Genomic DNA, 23,747 nt, shown 5'->3' with positions numbered 1-23,747 from the left:
CCTCAACCCCCTTCAGCCTTTCACCAAGCTTAAGAGATGGCACGGGAGAGGTCAGTCAGGGGAGGATTGAGGCATGTCCCAGCCCATGGCAGGGCACCATGCTGTCATCTTTGGTCAACCATGGACAGGCCATGGGCATTTCTGTCGCTGACCCCAACCTGGAGACCCAGGGACTCCCTATTCCTCCAGGACCAGTGGGAAATTCCAGGACCTCTGGCATCCCCCCAACAGCCTGCACTCCAGAGACAGGCAGACAAGATCAAGAGAACGGGTTTTGCACAGTTAGACAAAGACTTTGATGGTTCATAACATCAGGCAGAAAATTCCAATACCCCAGGGCAAGCTACAATGTGGATGTTCCTTTCAGCAACCTGCTTCTGATTGGAACTGCCCGGAGCCTCCTTGCCAATCAGCATGGGCGCTGAAAAATTGGAATTTTATAGCTTAGCAACGAGAAATCTGGAGGAACTCTGGAATTAATTTAAGGACACGGGGAGGAAAAAAAAAAAAACGAAGAAGGAAATTAGTAGCCAAATAATCAGACTGCCTGATTTTATTTACCTTTGTGGCCAAGGCAAGTCATGAACATTTTTGGCATTAATTACAAGCAGAGAGGGAACCAGCCAGCCATCTTGTCTCAAACTCTGAGATAATGTTTTGTTTTTGTTTTGCTTTCCTGCACTGGTGCTGGGGTGGGGATGTGAACAGAGCCAAGAAAGAACAGACAAAACAGGTACAATAATTAAAGAAAAACCACACCCAGTCTTGTCTGCCATAGCTCCCTCCAGGAGCCTCTTGGCCAGTCTTTCTCTGGAATCATCTTCTATCATGTGACATCATGGATACCAGCCTGTCTGAAATGGGAACTGAAGGTCACGGCAGCTATAGAGGGTTTCTGCAATTTCAGATGGAGGCCTAGTCAGAGGTGATGATAGTGTTGGTTGGTCCATTCGATCCCTGTTTATTGAGTGTCATTCATGGGTCACCGTTGAGTCACGGGCTGTAAAACAGAAGTGAATATCACAGACTGGTCCCTGCCCCCGTGGGTGGAGAGTCTAGCTGGGGTGGGGGGGGGCTAGATATTAATAATCAGTTAATTATATAAGGCATGAAACCCCAGTACTTCTGTGGGGACTTGGTGCTGGTTCTCATGTCCTAGAAAACATCCATTTAGATGCCTCGCTGTGAGACAGCGTGATCAACTCATCCCAGTTGGCCCAGGACTTTCCTGATTTAAGCACCTAAAGTTCCCAGTCCTGGGAAACCCCAGGATGACTGGTCACCCCACCCTGGGATAGGATGAACTGGGGAAATAAGCCTCCCTTACCACGTGGGGCTTCCCTGTACCTTCTCCCCAAGCAGCCTGGACACAGGTTAAGCAGCCAATTCAGCTTGTGGCTTGGAACAAGTTACTTGGCCTCTCTGGGCCACTGCTTCCTCACTTGCAAAATGGGTTTGACCTGGAGAGCTTTTGGCCTCCTGGTAGTTCTGGTTTCCCAGCCCTGCTGCTGCATTTCAGAGCTTAATCAATGCAGAGGGCTGAGCAAAGAAGACAGGGCCATGCACCCACAGTGCAGCTGTGGGCAAGTTATCTCACCTCTAATGCCTAGTCTCCTCCTCCATAAAATCGTAGTGATAATAGTACTTACTTCATGGAAATATGAGCACTCAGTTAAGTGAAAATATTCTATAGGTCTGGCATAGCGGGTAGTCAGTAGTTGGAAAGTGTGGATATCCTGGTTAATGAAAAGTATGATTTAGAGTTATGATATTTTCGTAAGTAGTGACTGCCAGTTTTCAAAAAAATTTTTTTTAAACATGTACTTTATCACAGTACATACTCTTAAGATTGCCTTTTACCTCCGGGTGTCTAGTTCCATAAGGTGGAGACTAGGTCCTTTTTGCCACTGTTCCTCCCATAATAAAGACTTGTTGAGTTCGTTGAGGTCACATCATGCCCATTTTACAGGTGAGAAAATTGAGACTCAGGGAGGTTAAAGGTCCTGCCATTAAGTGGAGAAATCAAAAATTGAACTTGGATCTGATTCAGGGTCCTGTCTCTCCACTAATTGGTCTCTACTTCCTCAGGGGGTGCGTAGGGAGAGCACAAGTGATGGCAAAGGGGTGCAAGGAGGCAGATCCGGTGCGGGTGGGTGGGACTGTGAAGATCTGACTAGGAATTCTCCAAAGGGAGCAGCTATGCTGGGCCGAGCACAACACCAGCAGCCTGGCCGTATCCTCATGTGGACAGGAACCTTTTGGATGCTGCTTTCTCACCTCAGTGGTTGCCATGGAGACAGGAGAGGGTGTGCACACATGCATGTGCTGAGATGTATCTCAAACCTGCTACCCAGGCTTGCCCAGAGATGCCAGCAGTGGTGGGCAGGTCAAACCAATACACAAGTACACACAAAAGTAGAGTACATGGTACCATAAACCCCAGCTATCCATCACCCAGCTTCAATAATCACCAACTCTCAGCCAACCTTGTTCCATCTATACCCCCTTCCCCTCCTCCCTCATCCCAGATACTCAGATACTAAGCAAATTCCAGACATCAACCATTTCTTCTGAAAATATTTTCGTTTATGACTCCAAAAAAAAAAAAAGGATTTTTTTTTTTTTACCACCATCACACCTACTAAAACTAACAGTAATGCTTTAATATCAGCAAATATCCAGTGTTCAGAATTTTCTGGTTGTCTCATAACTGTTTTCTTTACAGTTAAAATCAGGATTCATATAAGGTTCATACATTGTGACTGGTTGATACGCCTCTTACGCCTTTCTTAATCTGCGGGTTCTCCCTCCCTCCCTGTTTCTTCTCTTGCAATTTAGTTGTTGAGGAAACCAGGTTGGTTGTTCTGTAGAGTGTTCCGGTCTGGATTTTGCTTATTGCATCCCCGTGCTGGTGTTATACGTGTTCCTCTCCCCACTCTGTTTCTTGTAAATCAGTAGTTAGATCTAGAAGTTCACTTAGATTCGTGTTTGGTTTTTTGTGTTTGTATGACTACTTCCTAGTGGCTGTTTCGTATTTCTATTTGAAGGCACATAACGTGTGGTTGTCCCTCTTCATGATGTTAGTAGCCATTGATGATCACTGTCTAGATCCATTAGAGGTTGAAAATGGTGACTTACTAATTCTATCCTTCTGTCTTTGTTTGTTAGCTGGAATATGTCTATAAACTTCCCCTGATCAGCCATTTGGTTACTGTAAAGTATGGTTCATACCAGAAAGGATAAATGCTTGACTCTTTCCCCTGTATTTGACAGTTTTCAAAATAAGAAGTTCATCCCAGGGAGTTCCCTGGTGGCCTAGTGGTTAGGATTCCGGGCTTTCATTGCCATGGCCCGGGTTCAATCCCTGGTCTGGGAACTGAGATCCTGCAAGCCATGCAGTGTGGCCAAAAGGAAAGAAAAAAAAAAAAAGTTGGTCCCAACATCCTCCAAAGATGACAAATGAGTTTATGTTTTTCTGTTTTTCTAAGTATCATTGTGAACTTACAGATTTGGACATACAGAACACATTTCCATCCATTGCAGTTATTATTCTTACGGATGCTCAAAATGTCCCATCTTTGGCCAGTGGGAGCCTCTTCATGTTGTCTTCCTGCCTCCTTTTTGATATGCCCCCATAATAGCTTCTGAGCTACTTGGATGATAAGGTGTTCCAGGCTCATTTTGCATATTTCCTGCCCCAGACCTCGAATCAGCCCTATCTCCACAGAACCTGCAGAGAGCGCTTCTAGTTGGAAGCGGTGTTTAGAGACCACAACGTGGGTGCTGGGAGTGCTCAATGTTAGTGAATTGCCCATTACTTCTAACCTTTCCAGGGGACAGGGGTAGGGAACACGTGCTTTATTTTGTAAGGCAAAATACTGACGCTTCCCATTCAAACTGGGGACTCCAGGTTTTTCACTTCATCTCTGTGATCTTACATCCGCATCTCCTTTCTTCCACGACAGTGTGATAAAGCCTGTTTCTAAAAGCAGAGCTCCCCATTGCGTCTCCCACCAAGCAGGAAGCATATGAGAAAGCACTTAAGTCTTTCCCTCAGAAGGGAACCTGAGGTCTCTGATGAGGAGGCTTAGAAGTGGCTGTGAGAGAAGCCCATGTCAGGATCCACAAGGGACCACATTCTCATGGCAGACGAACCAGCTCCTTCCACCATCCTGTGTGTGGATCCTCTCATCTAACTGCTCTTAATCCTGGCTGCACACTTGAGTCACATGGGGAATGATAAAAACCCCTCTCAATCACAATTAAGTCAGAATCTCTGGGCCTGGGACCCTAACATCACTATTGTTTTTTAAGGCAGTCCAGGTAATTTTAATGTGCAGCCAGGGTTTAGAATCACTACTCTAGACCTTGCTTCTCAGCCAAAGGAAGAGAAGGAAATGAGGGGTGTGGCAGATGCCGCCTTCAAAGCCCATTAGCTTGGGATTGAAATCTAGCTCTGCCACTTTCTACCTGTGAAATATCTGGAATGGCACTGAGCAGTAGAACCTTCTGCAGTCATCAAAATGGTCTATATCTGCACCGTCCAATGTGCTAGCCACTAGCCCCATATGGTTATTAGTGCAACCTAGGAAGTGAATTTTTAGATTTTAAAAATTTTAACTAACTTACACAGAAATAGCCACAAGTGGCTAGTAGCTACCATCTTGGACAGCGCCACTCTGCAGAATTACTTAACATCTAGGAGCCTCATCTCTGTAAAATAAGGACAAATAAGAGTGACTTCCTTGGGCTGTTGTCAGGATTAGAGATAATGTATATTAAGTGCCTGGTGCACATAAGACATTCAATAAAATGCTGCTTATTTTCCTTATTAACATCAGCCTGTCACTCCTTAAAGAAAAAAAACAAAAAGCTTGCCTGGAATATGAGTGCTCAAAGGCACCCCACCACAGAGACTAAAAATTCTGAGCTGTTCCAGAGAAACTCTCAGAAAATACTCCTTAATTGTAGAAGTTCAATTACAGCAGGAGGTTATCAGTTGCAAGGGCTGTATTTCATTACAGATCTAGCCACAGCTCAATAAATTAAGCAATCACTCAAAATAACATGTTGCTTTAATCCCCTCTTGGAACAAATTCAAGTTGCTTGGTTTTATATTAGCACAGCTCTTGAAAGGCAACTCACATTGGCCTCATTTCTGTTTTCTCAATTCATCAGCCCCTCTCTGGATAAGTCTTTGCGTCTGCTGACTAGCAGGATGGAGGATTCCAAGCCGAGCAGACCTCCTTTTATCAAAACCGGAGTGTTTGCCATCCTCTGGCCTCGACACGTTCCATGTTTCATTCGCTGAAATTACTGGCAAGTTTATCTGCAGCAAAGACAGAAAGAGACCAAGAGGCAAGAGCCCAGCTCTGAAACACCTCTCAGCAGCCCAGTTCGGATGTGCAAAGCAAACGGTGGCGACTTTTCCACCCTCATCTTCTCTCTAGTGGTTTATCCTCTCACAGTAGAATTTCATTTCCCCTAGAAGCTTGGCAATGGAGGTGTCAGCCCGGGAACATATTTGTTTGTGTAAATTAAAAGGAGAATACGTTTTGACCATATTTAAGTTCTGACCGCACTAAAGAAATAAATACTGAGTTGTACAATGCATCCGCTGCAGGGTTCTGGCCCACCTCCCCAAACTCTGCCTTTGTTTATAAAACCCAGACGAGAACTGTGAATGGCTTAGCACCTCCGAAAGCCACAGGGACAACCTTGGAGGCCGTGTCCACCCTCGCCCAGGTCCACATGGAAAGTCCACTTACCTGAGTTTGAGATTTGCTTCCTCCTGACATGCTGCATCCTTGCCAAGGTGGGCGAGGGTGTTGCAAACAGACACCCTCACTTGTGCATTGTTGATGGGCGTGTGAATGATGCCACCTTGGTGAAGGGCACTGGGCAATAGCTGTAGAAATTTAAAAATGCACATATCCTCTGACCTAGAAATTCCACTTCTAGGAATGTATCTGATGAAGATACTGGGACACATGCCAGAGAGTATATATGTTACAACGGCAAAATCCTGGAGTTAACTGAAATGCTGGCCAGTGGGGGACAGGTTAAGTATGGTGCATTGCTAGAAGTCATTAGAAAGATTGTGGTGGGTCAGAGGGCTGTCATGTCTTCAGGATATATTATAACGCCCACCCCCTCCAATTTTCTTAATGTTAGGAGCCAAAAAAGTATATGCTCTCGAATATGGTTAGAAAATTTATGAAGATTATGCGGACTGCATACAGTGGTTACATTTAAAAAGTGAAACTGGGGGCTTCCCTGGTGGCGCAGTGGTTGAGAATCTGCCTGCCAATGCAGGGAACATGGGTTCGAGCCCTGGTCTGGGAAGATCCCACATGCCACAGAGCAACTAGGCCCGTGAGCCACAACTACTGAGCCTGCACGTCTGGAGCCTGTGCTCCGCAACAAGAGAGGCCGCGATAGTGAGAGGCCTGCGCACCGCGATGAAGAGTGGCCCCCACTTGCCGCAACTAGAGAAAGCCCTCGCACAGAAATGAAGATCCAACACAGCTATAAATATAATAAATAAATTAATTAATTAATTAAAAAGTGAAACTGGAGTTAGAGAAAAAATGCAAAGGGGCCCCTTTATTTCCCCTATTTTCTCTGACCAGGGCAATGTAATACAACAATAATACTCTTTTTCATTACATATCTGTCAGGCCAGTGGAGTGGTGGTGGGAATCTTTGCTTTTCTGGTCTTTATGCCAGTCATACAGTGGACTGAATGGTGACCCCCAGAGAGAGAAAAGCTATGTCCACTTCTCTCCCAGAACCTTCACAGGTTACCTTATATGGAAAAAGATGTGATTAAGTTAAGGGTCTTGAGAGGTAGAGTTTACCCTGGATTATTCGGATGGGCACTAAATGCAGTTACATGCATCCTTGTATGAGAGAAGCAGAGACAGACAGAGAGAACGTAGGAAGATGAAAACAGAGATTAGAGTGATGCAGCCAGAAGTCAAGGAACACTGGAGCCACCAGAAGCTGGAAGAGGCAAGGCATAGATTTTCCCCTGGAGCACCTGGGAGGAGTGTAGCCCTGCCAGAGTTTGGACTTCTAGCCTCCAGAACTTTGAAATAATAGATTTCTATTGTTTTAAGCCACTCGGTTTGTAGTAATTTGTTATGGCTGCCCCAGGAACCTGATACATCACCTGACACCTGTAAAACACATGAAGTGCATAGGGAGAAACAAATTTGGCAAGACTGTGGTTTTTGGTTCATTCATTCCACAGATATTTATTGAGCATCCACTAGGTGCTGAGGATACAGCAGGGAACAAATCAAAGATGGTTGCCCACCTGGAGCTGACATTTCAGTGAGAGAGAGAGGGAGAGAGAGGGGGAGAGAGAGAGGAGATAAAATAAATAGAACATGGAGAAAGACTGACGGTGGTGGAAGGGAACAAGAAAGAGAACAAGAAAGCATGGAAGAGGGGCAGGGGTCAAGAAGGGGACTGGGAGAATGCAGTTCCCAGGTGACATTGAAGTAGAGGCCTGAACGGGTTGGGACCACGAGCTGTGTGTCCACCTGAGGGAAGAGTATCTGGCGGAGGAAACAAGTAAAGAACTTGACCCTCTGAGTGATCCATCTGTTGACCAGACTCAGTAGGAAGGAGTGACCTTTTCTCCCCTCCTCCTCCTTTCCCTCCATCCCTCCTGCATTTGCTGCCCACCTGCTGTGTGCCAGCTGCTGGGGGTGCAAAGATGAGTGAGACGCGCGTCCCTAAGCTCAAGGTCATGGGGGGGTAACAGTCATAAGTAAATCATTGCAAATATAATGTGGTGGGCATTGGAGCAGAGGCCAGGGCAAGCTGCAGGCTCCATCCTTGGTGGAGAGCAGGGTGGGGAGGGGAGGTGGGTGTATGTTGGGAATGAGGTCGGGGAGAAGCAAGCAAGCAGGAAGAGGGCAGGACTTGAAGTCCAAGAATAAGTGTTTAGCTCTGATTCAGTGGTAAATTAATTGGAGCGGGGGACCATGGAGATGTGTCTGGGGAATCTCTCATTCCCAAGTACAGCAGGCAAACCTAGAGGAGAATGAGCTCTGAGGATAACCTACCCCTTTTAGATTCACACAATCCATGAAGAGGGAAAAACAGTTCCCAAGTCCTGAATTGGGATGCTTTGGACCATACAGAAACCAGAGTTGATATGACTGAGGAAGATGGGAGATTCATTACTCAGGTAGCTATGATGAAGAACAAAAGAGGCTGAGTTGCTCTTGGATCCAGGGACAGAACGCAGCGCCAGTCTCTCTCTCTGCCCCATACCCCCATCCCAATCCTCATTTCTCCCTTTCTCCATACTGGCCTCAGTCTTTGTGGTCACAGATAGCTCTGGATGCTGGAGACGGGGTGGGAAATGCAGCCTTCTCACCAGCTCTAGTCAGGGTAATCCTGGATTGGCCCTGCTTGGGTCACATGACCACACCTGGACCAATCACTGCAGCCCAGCTCAGAAGTGGGCTGCTGTGATTGGTCGTATTTGAGTCACGTGTCTGTGCCTGGACCAATTACTATAGCTGAGGCTTGGGTGCTGTAAGCGGCCATCTTTGGCCATATTCCCACTGGGCATCGTGTCTGTTAACAGAAGTGGGGGGAGGAAATACTGGCAGGTAAAAAAAACAAAAATAAAACCCTGAGCCATCTACCTCCTCTGGAGCCTTCTCCTGGTTGTGCTGCTTCCACATTCACTCTGCTGAGAATTGCCAAAATCCTGAGTTGGGCTTTGCTTTAAGATCCACTGTCTATAAACCCCAAAGCTGCCAGCCGAATTTACTCAGACCTGTTGTGGGTTTTTTTTGCTGTTGTTGTTATATTATTTTAATCCAATGTAAAATGTTTTCTTCCTCTTTGGTTTATGATTGCCTCTCCTGCCCCTAAGGGTAGGAACTGTGTCTGTCTTGTTGACTACTATATTGCTCATGCCCGGTATTCAGTCTCTTATGTATAAGTCCTCAAATAATTGGACGAATGAATGAATGTTCACTCATTCATTGAACATGCCACAGAGAACAGGAGGCGCTGCAAGGTCCTTATCTGCTCTCTTGAGTGAGTCCCTCTCTTCCACTCTCTCCCGCCTTCTCAGTCGTGTTGCGTTCCCCTTCGTGACAAGGTTCCGTTAGTGTAAGTGCATCCTTGCAGTGTCATCCCAACACAAACTGCAGGCTCTGAATCTCTAGGTGAATTCTTGGGTTGAAAGTCTAGATAAGCACGAGAAATAAGTGGTGGAGGCTATCCTTTGAGAAGGATAATGGAGCTCTGTCTGAGCTGGGAGGGATTGGGTGCCATGATGGTTGCCAGTGTCTGCCATGGCCACCTGCCTCTAATGGGCATCCCTGGTCCTGCTGCTGCTCTGGATTGTTTGCTCACCAGCAGACCTCTGTCCTGCAGCCCTGTCATTTGCCATGATATCACGGTACACTCAAAGAGTCCAGGACAAAATGGTGTGGCCAAATAAAACAACCGCAGGTTCTTAGGGAAGAAGGCTTAAGACAAATGGCTATTTTTAAAAAGTACTTATAACCCACATGTCAGCTGGGGTCATCTTATTTTTGGAGATTCCAATGGAACGGACTTAAACGCTGTCCCACATGCCATGAGAGACCCAACTCTCCAGAGATTGGGGGTGAGGGATGCTTGTGTCTCTCCTAGGCACCCAAAGCTCGAAATTCCTGCAGCCAATGAATCAGTTCTCAGTTCTGCTTGGGCGCCCTTTTGCTGGCCTCATGGGCACATGACTTGTGCTGTTGTACAGGGTCTACGTTAAGTTTGACGTTCTACTGTTGTTATCTTGAACTTCTTAGTAATTTCTGAACAAAGGGCTCCACATTTTCATTTTGCAAATCCTGTAGCTAGACTTGCTTCACTCAGGAGCGTTCCTTTCCCACCCCACGCTGGCTCACTCTAGACTATGCCCCAATTCCTCCACTGTCCCCAAATTCCATCCACACAAGGATATGGGTATAGGAGACTTGGCCTGAAGGTTTGGGATGAAAGGAAATGTTGACCTCTCAGCCAAGTTAATGGCATAAAGTGCAGTGTATGAACTGGCTTCAAACTACTCAGTGGGAAACAACGGTGGAGGAGGGAAGGCAGGTGAAACAAGACTGGCAAAAGGTTGATTGTTGTTGAACCTGGATGATGGGTACAGGGTGCTTTCTCATTTTCAGTATGGTAGGAAACTTCCATAATACAAAGTTGAAAAAGGCACTATATGATGTGCCTCCGGCAGGTCCTCAAAATGTTAAAATGGAGTTGCCATATGACCCAGCAATTCTACTCTAGATATGTTACTCCAAAGAAATGAAAACATATGTCCACACAAAAACACATGAATATTCATAGCTGAATTATGCATAAATGCCAAATGTCTATCAACTGACAACTGGATAAATAAAATATGGATGTTATTTGTCATAAAAAGGAATGAAGTTCTGATATGGGCTACAGCATGGATGAAACTTTTTAAAAAATTTTTTAAAAATTTATTTATTTTTGGCTGCGTTGGGTCTTTGTTGCTGAGCGCGGGCTTTCTCTAGTTGTGGCGAGCGGGGGCTACTCTTCCTTGCGGTGCCTTCTCTTGTTGCGGAGCACAGGCTCTAGGCGCGTGAGTTTCAGTAGTTGTGATGCGCGGGCTCAGTAGTTGTGGCTCGCTGGCTCGAGAGTGCAAGCTCAGTAGCTGTGGTGACAGGCTTAGTTGCTCCGCGGCACGTGGGATCTTCCCGGACCAGGGCTCGAACCCATGTCCCCTGCATTGTCAGGCAGATTCTTAACCACTGTGCCCAGGGAAGCCCAGCATGGATGAAGCTTGAGGACACAAATGCTGAGTGAAAGAAGCCAGTAACAAAGGATCACATACTGTATGATTCCATTGGTAGGAAATATGCACAACAGGCAAATCTACAGAGACAGAAAGTAGATTAGTGATTGTTTAGGGGTGTGGACTGGGGGAGGGACTGGAAGATTGGGGTGGGGGGGTGACTGTTAAAGGGTATGGGGGTTTCTTTCTGAGGGGATAGAAATGTTTTAAAATTGATTGTGATGATGGTCGCACAACTCTGTGAATATACTCAAAGCCATTGAGTTGTGGACTTGAAATGGGTGAATTACATGGTAAATGAATTATATCTCAATAAAACTGTTGGGGGAAAAAGTCATGTCCTCCCTCCGACCCCCTTCTCCTGCCAGGAATCCTTAGGCTCCAGCCTCCTGCCTTTGGGAAATCTCTCTCTCCTCCACCCTCTCTCTGCACGTGTGTGCGTGCGCACACACACACGCACACACACACTTTCCATCTCCCCTTCTCGTTACCTTCTTCTGCCTTAAGACATTTTTCACTCTATTGCCATTCCCACCAACTACAGAGAAGTGCCTTCCCCAAAGAGAAGTTCCTTCCACAGCCAAAGTGCCCCATAGAGGTATTTTCCTAAACACTTTGCTCTTTAAAAGTTACTCACTTCCCTTTCGGTCCTTGCACGCAGGGGGGCAAGGTCGTGAGGAAAGGAGCACGATGTGTGCTGCCTCTACTTCTTCCGCCTTCGGTTTCTGCGCCTTTCACAGGGCTTCCAACAGCGCTATGTTGGGACAAAGCATCCAGAGGTTCACAACCTCTGTGGTCTGTAGGAGCCACTGTGAGGAGGGTCCAGGGAAGAATTTACCATTTTCAGTGGAAAACAAGTGGTGGTTACTAGCTATGGTGACTTTGTACTTTGGGTCTGGATTTGCTGCACCTTTCTATATAGTAAGACACCAACTGCTTAAAAAATAATCCATGAGACAGATACGAAGAGGAGCATTTTAAGTGTGCAGTCTCTTTGAAAAAATGATCAAACTCTTGAACTCAGCATCCTAGATATGTTTGTAAATAAACTTATGGCATAAAAAAGTTACTCACTTGACAGCTATTAAAATTACGATTTTAAAGTCCCCGTGGTGATCTATCATGGCAGTCACTAACAAGTCCTAATAGTTGTAAATTCCAAGAGCTTCATAATCCCAAGGAAAGCGGGGCCAACTCAACTTCTCCCAAGCCCCACTGGTCTCTGTTCTGAAACGTAACTCAGTCACCTCACAGGTGGGGAGAGAGGGTGAGGAAGTTGGTTGCCAGGGCCAGGTTCTTGCAGGTTTTGGGGTCTGGAACAGGGTGGGCAAACTACAGCCTGTGGGCCAAAATCAGCCCACTTCCTGATTTTGTAAATAAAGTTTTATTGGAACACACAGCCACATCCATTCATTTACTTAACGTCTCTGGTTGGCTTCTTGTTACAACAGCAGAGTGGAGTAGCTGTGACAGGGACTGTATGGTCTGCAAAGTCTAAAAATATTTAGTATCTGGCCCTTTCCAGAAAAGGTTTGCTGACCCCTGACATGGAAGATCCAGGCTTGAACTCCAGCTCATCACATGCTGGGTGTGTGACCTTGGACAAGTCAGTTCCTCTCTTTAAGCTTGTTTCCTCATCAGAAAACCAGAGGCAGTAACAGTGCCTCCCTTATATGTTGCTTGTGCAATGAAAATGACTTCATACCTGTAAAGTGCTTACTTCGTATAAAACACTCAATATATGTTGGTGGTTACGATGTTATTTAGAAAATGAGGGCAGTAACTCCTACTTCGTATGGTAGTTATGTGAAGCGATGGAGATCAAGCCTGTGAAAACAGTTGGCCAAAAACACAGTTATTATTGTTATAAATATCTTAAAGGCTTTTGAGAGGATTCTTTGCTTCTTAGTAAAGCTAAGTAACTTTTTTGGGGGAGCAAATCTGGAACTGTGAGAGTGTAGAAAAACTCTAATTTCAGAGGAAAAGAGGACCCTTAACCCCCAAATCCAAACTCTCTCATTTAGCAGTCCAGGAAACTGTACCCCCTGATCCTCAGCTGGGACTTGAACCTGCCCAGAACTCAAGTACTCTTTTGGCTGAGCTCGGCATCTTCCCCAATAACAGGTGCTCAGGAATCCAGGCCTGCATGTCTTTAAACACTTGTGTTGCCTCTGAGGTCCCCACCAGAACCTGTTTAAACAGTAATCTGCTACGAGGTATTGGCATGCAGGTTGCGGCCTGGGTTTGCAGCCAGGGGAGGGAAGAGACCTTTGTCTCCACACCCTTCAGGGGATTGTCCAGAAGCCAGCTGAGGATAGCCACCATTGATGACCTGCTTTCCTGGACGGTGTTATTTAAATCCGGTTTAGTTCGGGAGATACGGCAGCCTCCCATTCATTCGCTTTGTTTCACAGTGATTAACTGAGCAGCTAATACATGCCAGGCCCTAGGGATACAGCAATGAATGATTCACCCCCTGCCCTTGGCAACTGCCCCCTTTCCTTCTGACAGGGGCAACTGACAATCAAATAGGCATCTGGGCAATTTGGCCCCATAATAAGTCCTGTATTCTCCCCAGGATTTCAGTCCCACACTAAATACTGTACCAATGAATTGGAAAACCACTCTGGGCCAGCTGTATGATAGATGGATGGTAGGAGTTAAGAGTGCCAGCTTTGGAGTAAGTCAGATCTGGGCAGGACTGGCTCTGTAATTTGTTAAATGAAAACGTGGGCACCTTGTTCGAAAATTATTCAGAATTTCAGGATGACAACAGCAGAGCACGGAAGTATGCAGGGCGCACACTGTGAGGCTGGCCCTGCCCCTGGGGTCAAACTGCTTTCCAGCTGGGTACCACTGGACACATCTCTTCACCTGTCTGAGCCTCCATTTCCCCATGTGAACAAAGAGATGCTAAGGCCAATGTGAGGCCTGGTTGTGGCTAGTAAGTGAGATGAGGCAGGTACAGCGCTGAGCAGGGAGGGCAGGCTCAGCAATATCACTGCTGTTCTCAGCCTGCAGTGACGGCTGCATTTCATCCTATGAGAAGAGCGCGCATTTATGATTCTTAGATAATAGCTAAGACTTAGACAGCAGATGGTTGATGCCAGACACTGTCTTAAGTTCTTTACGGATGTTCATTTCATCCTCATTACAACCCTATCATGTAGAGATGGGGAAATTGAGGCCCAAAAAGGAGAGGGAACTTGCCTGTGATCTCACACCAGTCAGTGGAAAAATCCAGATTCAAACATGGGACATCTGGTCCCTGCGTCTGTGTTCTCAACCGACTACGTGTCCCAGGAGTCGACACATCCCTGACACGCACACTTGCATACACACGCATGTACACACGTACCTTCTCTGAGATGCTACCACGAAGCGTACAGTGTGGAATTGTCCCCATAAGATGGGATTCTTTCTCTCTCTTTTTAAAAAAATTAATTAATTTATTTATTTTTCGGCTGTGTTGGGTCTTTGTTGCGGCACGTGGGCTTTCTCTAGTTGCGGTGAGTGGGGGCTACTCTTCGTTGCGGTGCGCGGGCTTCTCTTTGCGGTGGCTTCTCTCGTTGCGGAGCACAGGCTCTAGGTGCACAGGCTTCAGTAGTTGTGGCGCATGGGCTTAGTAGTTGTGGCTCACAGGCTCAGTTGCTCCGCAGCATGTGGGATCTTCCCAGACCAGGGATTGAACCCCTGTCCCCTGCATTGGCAGGTGGATTCTTACCACTGCGCCACCAGGGAAGTCCCTTTTTCTCTCTTTACTTGCTCTTTTGTCTGTCCCCTGCGACTCAACTTGGAGCCCCATGAGGGCAGGCACGGTCTTGCTTCCTGCTGTACCTCTGGCACCTGGCACTGTGCTGAGCACACAGTAGGCCCTCAACAGACATGTGCCAGTGAAGGCAGGTGGGAAGCAGGCATCCAGCCAGAGCGCTCTGATCCAGAATCAACAGACGCAGTTCCTAGAACCTCAAGACTGCGGCCGTAAGAACTTGTTTGCGGGCGATCTCGTGGCTAGAGGAACCATTTCATCCCCTCCCGGCTTTTCTCACTTGGGGTCCTCTCACTGTGCAAGGCAAGGGGGAGAGAGGCATTTAAGGGGTGCCCTAGGGCCCAGCCCCCATCCTGGCAGGCTGCAGGGCGAGGGCACGGGTTGTGCTCTGGCAGCTGGGCCACAGCTGTCTGCCAGCCTCTCGGTGCCTGCCCCAGCTGGCCAGCTGGGCCCTGATGCCACCCCCCACCCCATGACACAGCAGAAAGTGAAACCAGAGCCCGCCCCTGCTGGCTGGGACCCAGCGCTTGCTGTTTCCCCATCCCAGGGGGTGGGTGGGGAGCTGATGCCCAGGCCTGGCACCAGGTGGCCTGTCCAATGAATACCCCTCCAGGCCAAGGGTGCCGCTGTGCCCCCTGCCCATCCCAGGGCCTCCGGTGCCCACTGCCTTCTGAGCCGTGCCCTGTTTGTGAACCATCATAGCTGCTCAGTTGAGTCCCATTAACCCCTGATCTTCACACTGCTCTGAGACAGGGGGTTAATTATTCTCCCCATTTCACTGAGAAAACTGAGGCTCAGAGAGGTGCCTCGGCCAGGAAGGAGGGTGCTGGGGCAGCAGGATCTTAAAATAAAAGACAAATCAGAGCTATGGGTGGGCATAGGGGCAGAGATCCAAGGGGTCTCAGTGGTGTTGGCGAGCAGGGCAGGAGTTGGGGTGGGGGGGAGAAGACACATGACCCCCAGGCTGTCACAGGTCGAGCCCCCTGCAGATTGGAATTGGCAACCTACCCCTCCCCACACCAACTCCATGGGTGCAGAAAATCCCTAAGACAAACAAGAATTCTTAAGAGAGGGACTATGGGGAATTCCCTGGCTATCCAGTGGTTAGGACTCCGCGTCTCACTGCCGAGGGCTGGGTTCAGTCCCTGGTCGGGGAACTAAGATCCCAAAAGCCATGCCACGCGGCCAAAAAAATAAAAATAAAAAAAAAGAGGTAGACTTTGAAACTTTAGAAAGTATCATCTTGAGTTCTGCCCCATCCTCAGGCCACCCGTACTCTACTTAATATTTTTCTTTCAAGCAACTCACCCTCTTTATCTTACATAAATTGATGTAAAAAAGAGCCCTTCTACCCCTACCCTAAACTGAAAGCCAACTGCTTGCCATAAGTAGAAATCTGCTGTACAAAGAAATACCGGTTAGAATAATTTACGTCTCTAGCCAGGTACCACTTAAAATCATGTGCATATCAGACTTGGGAAACTTCTATTCCAAAACACAGGTTTCCTACGTGAGGAAATGGAGGCCCAGAGAGGTTGAGTCACTTGCCTGGGGGTGACACTGCGAAAGAGTCACAGGGCTGGGGCTGCCTGATTCCATGATTCTAGAGACCTGTGCTTACTGCTAGGCTGTAGTCTCTGCTCCCGTCCGAGCTGTCTTAGCATACGAAGTGTGTAATAGTAAGTATCAGCACTAACACCTTCCATGTTTCATGCTTTGGCATCCCCACTTTCAAAGCACCTTCTGAGCTTGTCTATCACTGGAACTCATGATAACGCTCTAGGTACGGGTGAGAACGCTTTCAGAACAGAGCATGGGGTGTTGCCCCTCCCTTGCCAGAGAAGGAAACCGAGGCAGAGAGTGGGGAAGTGGTCTGACTCAGGGAGCTGGTGAGCCAATCAGGACTGTCCAGAGCCCCTGCCAAGGTGAGGATCCCAGAGGCCCTGCTGGAAGGCCCAGGCTGGATGTGAATCGCCTCGTCAAACAGGTAACACTTGTTTCTTCCCCGCTTTCCCCACCTCCCCCACCATGAACCCCCAGAGCAAACGCTGACAGCAGCCTCAGCTGCCCTGTTTCCCAAGCCTGATCTCCAACATTCGGCCCCTGGAGGGCAAAAAGCATGTTTCGGAACTGGTGTCTGCGGATGGCATCTTTTTATTTTTTCATGGTGATCACCAGTTCTGAGCACGGTTGAGGGGATCTCTACCAGGGACCAGAAGGGAAGGTTTGGGGGAACATCTTTGTCTCTTCTTTTAGTTGCTGGAGAAACTCAGCTGCCACGGCTGGCCCAGGGACCCCCGAGGAATACTGCAAGAGCAATAAGGATTTTTAGGGGCATTATGATAGCGGAATGGAAACACATCTGCCCCCAAAAGTCCCTCATTTTCCCTGCGGTAATGAACCAGCTGGGCAGGAAGTGGTGGCTCTCGGAACTCCAAGAGCCAAAACTAAAAGGGAAAAAATGTACAAAGTTAGAGCAAACTTTAAACAAGCCGACGCTTTCCTGGTGCACAGGCGGTGGCTCCACCCAGGCTCCCGAAAGGCTGATAATTGGCTAAATGTGTCTCCACACAGTGGCTTCAATATAGATGCGCCTCCTCTGTGCCCAGAAAACCAGGATCTGGAATCCCAGAGCAGGTGATGAGGATTAGTCCCTAAGGCCAGGTGACTCTCAAGGGCCAGTGCCATCTCCCCAAGACCCCGAATGATTACTCCAAACCCTTGTTAATAACCCAAGTGAATCACAGATCCTTCAATCCCTCCTTCCTCTGGAATGTGGGAAAGTTATCAACTTGGAAACCCGGATGAAAATATCTGGAAAGCAAGCAGCTGTTTCCAGGGCTGTATGAACAAGTGAAGGGCGAGAGCTTGGGTCGGGGAGCCTGGCGGTTATCACTGACGGGGCCAAAGGGGGAAAATCACAGCTAAGGTCCAGGGTGCCGACTCTCAGGTCCAGCCACTAACGACTGAGGATTAAGGAGTCAAGGGCAGGGGCTCCCCAGGGTGTGTGGCCTTCAAGGTCTCTGCAGACAAGACCCTCCCCCAAGCCAGCCAGCACCCTCCCGCCCGCCTTGAAAGGGTTAACACCTCCACCAATGCTGACACCCGAGGAGAAGGCTGCTCACTCAGCAAGCTGGCATATCACACTGGGCCATCGCGGAAGAGAGGGGCTGAAAACAGCCTCTGTGAGTTCTGTGAATGGAAGCGGCCTTATCGCCATCAGAGTGAAAAACGGGGCAAAAAGCCTTCCCAACACAGAACCCGCGACCTGGGCGCTCGCTGGCTCCTCGGCACCTGTCGCGTGGCCCCGAAGCTCTGGCAGGGACTCCGGGCATCTGTGGCGGTGAGCTCCCGGCCACCTCGGCCAGACCTGCGAGGGAGCGATTCTACACTTGCCATGTGACAGCCGGCAACCGGGCCTAGATCTTGCCTTTCAAGCAGCACCTAAAATATTCTCTGGGTGAACCTGAGGCTAAATATGGCCTGGCCTACGAGTCCCTGGTCTGGACCTTTTAATGCCACTCGAAGATACAATCAGGAACCCATGGGGCCTTTTGGTGGCCTGGAGTCCAGTTACTGAGGCCAAACGGGAGGCCCGTGGGCTTGCTGACTCTGGGCTGGGTGCAACTTCCCCCAGAGGATGCGTCCCGGTGCCAAGGCTGAGCAGGCTTCTTTCCTGCATGTTTTATTCCGGAATGCCCACACGGTTCTCTCTCTCTGCCGGCCCCCAGGGTGGCCTAGATGTAGGTCCCCTCATCCACCTCCCTGGCCTTCCCTGCAGGCCCTCTGATGGCCTGCCAAAGCCTTCTCCCCACTTCCAGGCTGCAGCCTTCCCCCCTGGCCCGGGTTTTCCTTGCACCCTGATTGAAAGAAGAGGGCTCAGCTCCCCAGGTGGACGGGAGGCCGCTGGCTGGAGAAGGCAAGCGAAAACACACACACACACACACACCTGCAGGGGGTAGATTGCACGGTAGCTTAGATGTGTCCCTGCTCTGTGGCTGGCCCCGTGCCACACCCCCTCGCCCCACCCCAAATGGCAGGATAGCAGCCCTGTTGCTGGAGGGCGGAGAGAGCTTCAGCCCGGGCTGCAAAATCACAGCTCTGCTCTGGAACCTGCTAGCCTGGTCTTAGCAAAGTTGGGTTCTGCCCTCACCGGAGGCCACGTGGTAACCGGGACAGTCAAGAGTCTCTGGGGAGGCTGCTCTCGGGAGCCTAACAACCCCCCCGGCCCCCACCCCCGCTCCCTGCTTTTAGCCAAGAAATGCTGCGGGCCCCGAGGTCCCCAGGAGGAAAGACCCCACCCCCCCACCCCAGCACCTGTCTGGGGCTTGTTTGGGCTCTGGTGGTGGCTCCAAGGCCACGTTCAGGCCTGGGCTGGCAGCGGTCCAGGCTGTTTTGGGCAGAGATGCCAACAGACCCGGGCACTGATCTCACGCATGATTCCAACAAGAGAGCCTGGTTTTCTGCACGTCTCTCAGAAAACTTTCACACCACACTGCACAGCTACCTTAAGGCTCCTTTCCCCACCTGGGCCAAATCCTCCAGCAAAGGCTAAATTTGCCTCCCTCTTCCCAGTCCCTTTTGACAATGGCTTTCTTGGGACACCAACATCAGTTTTCATTTTCTAGGTGTGTTTCCCTTTCATGCTAGTGGCGCAGCCTTTCCGGAGACACTGAGAAGGAGTTTGCTTTGTGGTTCCTCCAACTTGAATGTTTTATATAAGGAAGATGATGTAAAATCGGAGACTTGAAAGCTTTGTAAATATCTGCACACGCCCCCCCCACCCCCCATACAATGGAGGACGCTGGGAAAGCAGCCTCTGAGAACTGGGTGCTTTGGAAAGAGACCCCGAGGAGGTGTGGGGGGCTTGGGGTGACAGGGACCCCGAAGTCCCCTCCTTCCAAACTCTAACATGTACCCTTTTGCCTGAAAAGCCTGCATGGCTACTAGGCCTAAAGTCTGTGATTGTTTTATATCACGTTCGCGTTGGTGTTTTTCTTCAGCGTTTACTTTCACCTTGTTCCAAATATAAGAAGCAAAAAGGACTTTACATTTTCCCAAGTTTGGGATGCTGGGCAAGAAAGAAAATGGATTATTTTGTTTGGGTATGCCCTTTCTGGCAAGTGGTTCTAAGGACCAAGTTTGCCTTCACTTTCATCAGACCCATTTCTAGCCTCATGCCTAAAATAGCCGTATTTACAATATCACAATTACAAGAGGCTGAGTTGCTCTACTATAAGGTAGCTGTAAGTTTATCTGGCAAGAATCGTCTTTCTGCTCTTAATATAAGTGGGTGGGAGGCTGGGAAGCAAGAAATAGAGGGAGTGCTCCCTTAGGGACTTTTCCAACTTTCATTGGTTTGGGTCAGAAACGCATGTTTTATTTTTAAGTAGGAGTTTCATTGCAGCCCCTCTCCTAAATATTTTACCCCCCCAGCTATTCCATATTCTTTCTGTTGAAACATTTTTTTCCCTGTGAGAGTCGGCTATGGCTTGTGTACTACTAAGACCGACATTCAAAGTTGCTTTTTTTTTTCTTTAGAAATCCATCCACACTTCCTTGGAGGGAAAAGTAGCAACTGCTTCGTGAAATTTCACACAGAGGGGCAAAAGGAGAAAAGCCAAAATGTATTCAGCAGTTCCACAGCTGAGCTTTTTTTTTTCTTATTGGTTAGGGTCGGGGGTGGGGGGGAGGTGGGGGAGAGCAGTGGTCAGAATATGAAAAGAAGCTGTGATTCTTTGCTGAATTAGTGACCACTTCTCACTGCGAAGTACTGACTTACAATCTCTTCACCATACTACTTTGCCTGTTTTCCAGACTCAGGGGCAGGGGAAGTTTGCTAAATGTATTCATAATTACATGCACCCTTGCGGAGGGCCGAGTGTAAGCAGGGGCTGTGCTGTTTCGAATGCCTGAATTAAAGCAGCCCCCGGTTCACATTCAGCACTAAATTCTGATTTTCCACACTTGACAATTCAGTAATTTTAACATGCTGCTTCATCGCCACGATTATAGCTCAGTATCTTGGTGCGACATTTGGTGTTCCGGTCTCGTTAATTCACGTAAAACACCCTATTTGTAGAAGTATCATTAGAGGCTAATTTGGTGAGATGTCCTTATTTAGCAAAGCAAATAGGACCTGACAGTCAGCTCTCTGGCGCTACGATGGGGGTGACGATTCAGCAATTCACAACGTGACAATTTCCCAACACCCAGCCACGCTGGGATTGTGGACTCCTGAAAATTGTGCTGTTTCATCGTGTCCCATAACAAAGGGAAAGAACTCTGAAAAGTAAAGACCTGTTTTTTGCCAAGGCCCCAGGAACGTGAATGTCACCAGTGTGTCTATGTGCCATGTCTATTCAACACGAATCTTCTATCAGGGACTTGGTGTTCCAGAGTTTTTCAGGTACAGCTCACTTTTCTCTATGCCCTGCCGTGAACACTTGATTGACATCCAGGTTTGCAAATAAATAAACTTAAGGTATGTGGATGTCTATATAGGTTACAACTGGAGGGTAAGGGGGGGTGTGTGTGTGTGTAAATTAACAGAACTTAATAAGGTTAATGGGAGGGGCATATGTACCCCCGCCACCCTTGCCTTAGAGAATTCCCTGACGACAGATTATCCAGCGTTTCTTATAAAATGACTAAGATCAGCGTAGCAAAGAATTGCAAAGAAATACTGCGATTCCACGTGGGAGCAAGCAAGCAAATCTAATGTAACTGCAATTCACGATGTCAGTGATGTTTGGTTTTTGAGGGTGTCAAATGGTTTGACACGACCCATATGTCACTCATTCCCTTAAAATCCTGTTTAAAACATCTCATTAAACCACTGGGGGGGAAAAAAAAGTACTTTTGCCTTCTCATACCTTCTTGGCCTCCCAAAGAAAGGCCCTTGAAAACAGCAGGTTCAACAGACTGAGAACACATACACACACATATATAAGAATATCCCCCAGACGGCTTTTCAGTTTTACCAAAAGAAGCAAACCTCCCCCCTTTCCTCCGACCGACCTTCGGAGTGCAGCTAGCTCTCTGCCCTCTCCCTCCAGGGACTGCTGGGGCCTGAATCCCTCGCCGTTTATAATGACCCCAAAAGCGGGACTTTGTGGGCCAGTTGGATAAAACATAAACTCATCTCGCCCTCAAAACCCCGATTCTGGGACCACAGCCTCCAAAACCTCCTTTCTCCAGAAGGGTGTCCCCCTTCTCAGCTCACAGCACTGGGGCAGGCTGCCTTTGAGGCAGGATTTTGGAGAATCCTGGATAATTAAAGGAATCATTACTGGGTTTTCCTGCAGGAATGATGGGATGACAGTTCATCTCATCCAAAAGCCAGGGTTGCATGGTGGGGACGGAGGGCGTATTTGCCTGCCCCATGGGGGTATCTTTTCCCTCCCTTGCCCCCAGACCCATAGCTGGGCCTGACATCGTCCCAGGGAAGACGCTGAGCATCCAAAATGGCCCTTAGGGGAGCGCAAAAGGAGTGCCTGGGGGGACTCCTGCAGTGCCCCACCCCCACCTCTTCCCAAATCCAGCTAAAGTTTAGTTATTTGTGCACTTAATTGTCTTATTAAAGTCAAATTTGCAGCTTGCCCAGACTGGAGGAAGTGATTTCCATCTTAATAGCTCAATTAGCCTCTGGGTTCTGGAAAGGCCACCCCGATACACACACCTTTTCTCCCCATTTTAAACCCCCTCCCTTTTTCACAACTTCTCCTAAAAATAAATTATAAATATGGATGTGTCCTCAGAGGATCTGAGCGGCACATTCCAACGCTCCCCACGGTGGGGCTTGGAAGCAGGAGAAACCAGAAACGCCACTCCCCCCCCAGCCCCAAATCAAAAATGCCTTTTCCTTTTTTTCTCCTAACTTTTGCCAGAGCAACTTGGTGTGGTCTCGGGCCCTGACACCCCGATCCGCACCCCGGAACCTAGATTTTTTTTTTTTTTTTTTTTTACTCCTGTCCAGCGAAAGCTACAGCCAACGTGCTATGGCCGCCTACTCCTCGGAGGGAGGGGGCAGCCAACTTTACTTCGGGGAGGTGGTAACTCTCTGGGGACTGTGCTCCCGGCTGTTCCGGACGTCCCCAGGGCCCGGCCCCCGGAGGCTGGCGCTGGCCCCCCTGCCCGTGCCAGCGCGGCCCCGGGCGCACGTGGAGTGACGACGAGGTGCGGCGGGCGCGGACGCGCGAGCAGGGCGGCCTGCTCTCCGCGCGGCACTGATATCGGGGTCACGCAGCGAGTCAGTTTCCCGAACCGGCTTTCCGGGGTGGGGGCGGGGTGGTAGGCTTTCAACCGACCTCGTTAATTTCCAAGCCCCGGCATTAGGGAGGTGGGGGGCTGCCTCGCCCCCATCCCACCTCCACGCCTAACACGCCCCTCTCGGGAGCCAGGGAGGGGTGAGGGGGGGAAGGAGCCCAGCCCCGCTGCCTCGGGGGGCGGCAGCGGCGGCGGCTTCCCTCCCAGGCAAGCGTCTAGCGCCGGGTCCCGGGAGAGCCGCACGTTTCCCCCCCGCCGCCACCTCCCTCCCGGCTCGTGTCGCCACCCACCCCCCAGGCAGCCACCCCGCACCCCCTTCTGTCCCGGGGGCCTGGGCACCCACCTGCCGCGGCCCCCTGGCCCGGGGGAGGGGTGCCGTGCAGGAAAAAGGGGGAGACTCACCGCCGCTGCCTCCTCCGGGGGTGCAGGAGGCCCCCCGGGGCTGCGCCTTCCAGGGCTCCCGGGAGGCGTGCTCGGGGTGGGGGGCGCCCCGCGGGCCCTGCAGCCTCCTCCTCGATTGGAGCCCAGCCTCAAATCCTTCACCGTGGGTGGGGGGGTACTTCCAGAAAAAAATCCCCCCCTTACCCAGATCAGATCCAAGTGATGGGCAGGGGGCGTATAAAAGCCTTTTCTGCCGAGAGCGCGGAGCCGACGGGGCTGCACCCGGCCTCCACGGTCCGCTGCCGCCACAAAGCCGCGCCCCCGCTCCCCCCAACCCCGGCCCGGCCCCCACCCTCCCCCGCTCCCCACCCCCCCACGCCCTATGGCCGGCCCGGGGCGGGGGCTGGGCCGGCCCGGGGTTGGCCGCGCTGGGGAGGCGGCAGCGGCGGCTCAAGCGGCGGGGCGGCTCCTCCCCGGCCGGGGAGAGAG

At 49.5% G+C, this 23,747-nt stretch overlaps 2 long non-coding RNA genes and 1 pseudogene across 5 annotated transcripts; 1 reads left to right on the top strand and 2 right to left on the bottom strand.

Annotated features, from left to right (window-relative positions):
• Nucleotides 1–537: 537 nt before the first annotated feature.
• Nucleotides 538–23,592, bottom strand: LOC309645104. 3 transcript variants are annotated; one of them, XR_014254736.1, is made up of 6 exons: nt 23,280–23,592; nt 12,546–12,667; nt 8,670–10,920; nt 5,769–5,908; nt 5,146–5,329; nt 538–1,000 (listed from the first exon to the last, which is right to left on the bottom strand). It is a non-coding gene; the product is annotated as an uncharacterized lncRNA (long non-coding RNA). The 3 variants fall into 3 exon arrangements; XR_014254737.1 differs by having other exon boundaries at nt 8,670–10,843; XR_014254738.1 differs by lacking the exon at nt 12,546–12,667.
• LOC309645103 (cytochrome c oxidase subunit 7C, mitochondrial pseudogene) lies at nt 11,478–12,539 on the top strand (annotated as a pseudogene). Its single transcript has one exon. The product of its transcript is annotated as a cytochrome c oxidase subunit 7C, mitochondrial pseudogene (transcript).
• LOC309645107 lies at nt 16,746–23,208 on the bottom strand. Its single transcript, XR_014254742.1, has 2 exons — nt 17,697–23,208; nt 16,746–16,916 (listed from the first exon to the last, which is right to left on the bottom strand). It is a non-coding gene; the product is annotated as an uncharacterized lncRNA (long non-coding RNA).
• Nucleotides 23,593–23,747: the final 155 nt, after the last annotated feature.

This window comes from Balaenoptera physalus (genome assembly GCF_965194825.1).
Source record: "Balaenoptera physalus genome assembly, chromosome: 16".
Taxonomy (NCBI): domain Eukaryota; kingdom Metazoa; phylum Chordata; class Mammalia; order Artiodactyla; family Balaenopteridae; genus Balaenoptera; species Balaenoptera physalus.
The sequence above is the reverse complement of the archived record's forward strand: the minus strand, read 5'-3'. Positions and strand labels throughout refer to the sequence as shown.